Genomic DNA, 2,388 nt, shown 5'->3' on the forward strand with positions numbered 1-2,388 from the left:
GCAGTTTATAACGTCTGTGATGTCCAGAATAGTGCCAATTGCTATATTCACAATGAGTTCTTAGTGAAGAGTTAATGATTTAATAAATGGAATTGTTAATGCACTGCAAATTATATGGGCAGCCTGTGTCCTTGGTGATATTTATTTACTTAGGCAATGATCATCTAACCATTGCTTTTACAAATTATTAAAGTCCTATCAAGAATTGTTACAAGTTTTTCTGCCAAGGACTTTTTATTATGAGTGTTCCAATCACATGAAGGAGGACTTAAGGTCTAGGAACATGTTTTGAAATTTGATATTAATTTATGAATTAGTGCTCGCTTCGGCAGCACATATACTAAAATTGGAACGATACAGAGAAGATTAGCATGGCCCCTGCGCAAGGATGACACGCAAATTCGTGAAGCGTTCCATATTTTTTAAAGAAAAAAAAATTTATAAATTAGCTTTATAAATGTACACTGACTACATGTTCTGTTCTGTCAATGTGTTATATAATTCTTATCTCCTGAAAGTTCAGATTCACTATTTTAGATTATATTTTTTCATTATTTTGTGTTCTAAAGTAGCTATTAAATGAACTCAGTTATACTCAATCATTTTCTTTTAGTGGTTATTAGAAAAGAAAATTGCTGGCTGTCTCTTCAAGTAAAGTAAACATACGCAACAATAAGGATATCAGTATCATTCAGTGTTTGTAGGCATCTACTCTTGACTGAATGTTGTTTAATAGTGTTCTAAGATCATGATTTCTGCTGCAGGTCATCATCATCATTCATATGTATTAAGTGCTTCTAAAGTAATAGGCTATCTGTCTATCATCTATCTCTGTGCTCTCTAAAACCAGAGTTTCATATAATGTCAGATAAGATAGACAAGTGATCAAATGTATTGCCCCATGGAAAGACTGGGAATAGCAGAGTGATCAAGACTGTGGTCAGTCTAAATAATTCAACTTCCTTTGAGGTCTGCGGGCAAATGAATGTGAATTTTTTAACTGTCTGCACTCCCAATTTCCCAGTGGAATGAAAATCGCTCTGAAAAATCATAGCATTTTTTTTTTTCTGCAGAATATACTAACTCCAGAAACAGAAAAAAAAATTTAGATAATTAAAAAATTGTGTTAAAAAGTTTAAAAAGTAGGTTGCAGTATAAGACAAAGTACACAATGCATGGAACTGAATAAAAATTTTTAAATTAAAACAATGTGAGCAATGAGTAATGGTCATGATAATGCTGAAAAAATAAACCATTTAAGAAGATGAAAAGCTAAAGAAGGAGGTACCTAACTCAAAGAGAAAAGATGTGATATGGAGGACAGACCCAAGGGATGATTGGGAAAAAAAAAAAAAAAGACTTATGAAGGAGAAGTCATAATTAAATAAATAATTATAGCACACTGTCCTAAACTTAGAAAGACTTGAATCTTTGGATTGAAAAGATTTGCTGAACATGTCAATACTCACTTAAGAAATTTATATTTACATATATACTGAAGTTTTCTTTAATGCTGAAAAGTAAATGTAAAAGATTCTGTAAGAATCCAATTAGGCTACAAAATAGGTTCAGAAAAAAGGAAAAGGAATCACACTTGTTTTCATATTTTTCATATAAAAGATATTGGATTAATGGAGAGCTTCCTCAGGTCTAAAAACTCATATCTATGTGTGAGAACAACAGAAGAGTATTCTAAGTTTTCTCATATCCACTTCCTAAAGAAAGCATTCAAATAAAAGCATAAAAGCCATGACTTAATGAAAGAATAAGTTGCTTTTGCAGAGGGTATTTAAGCCAATTAAATCAAGATATTTCTTACAAATTAATGTAATTTTTAAAAGAAATTCTGAGCTAGAAACACATGATTCCATAACAGTAAAAATAAGACACCAACATTTCAAATATTTTTTTAAAACATGAGAAAATGATAGTGGGTCAGTGGGAGTCCTAGGAGGGTGGCATACTGAATCTTAGGTTCTATGCTTAGAAGTTAATAGATTATTTTTTTCTTATTATTATCACTGATTACTAGACAAAATAATGTTAACTAAATACAAGCATGAATACATTAATATAAAAGTATATTTTTCAGATAGCTAGGAACCAAAGCAAAGAGAATACACATTGAAAAGCTTATGAAACATAATATAATGAATAATTCCACTTTTATAGAAATACTTCATATATACGTAAATGTAAATTAAACAAACGTTTATAACATTCCACTGAAAGATAATGATCTTTAGGTATTGATGGTAGATTATTACAGATTTTGTATGTTTTATTTTACATAGTTTCAGCAGTGACTATCAATTATATGATGATACAAAATAAGTAATAGTGACTTGTTTTTACTAATATCAAAATTTAAACTCTAATTTTACATAC

The 2,388-nt window shown here is 29.9% G+C and overlaps 1 non-coding gene across 1 annotated transcript; it reads left to right on the forward strand.

Annotated features, from left to right (window-relative positions):
* Positions 1 to 316: 316 nt before the first annotated feature.
* On the forward strand, positions 317 to 423 carry LOC133068748 (U6 spliceosomal RNA). The gene has a single exon (XR_009695695.1). It is a non-coding gene; the product is annotated as a U6 spliceosomal RNA (small nuclear RNA).
* The last annotated feature ends 1,965 nt before the right edge of the window (positions 424 to 2,388 follow it).

Source organism: Dama dama, chromosome 13 (assembly GCF_033118175.1).
Source record: "Dama dama isolate Ldn47 chromosome 13, ASM3311817v1, whole genome shotgun sequence".
Lineage (NCBI taxonomy): Eukaryota > Metazoa > Chordata > Mammalia > Artiodactyla > Cervidae > Dama > Dama dama.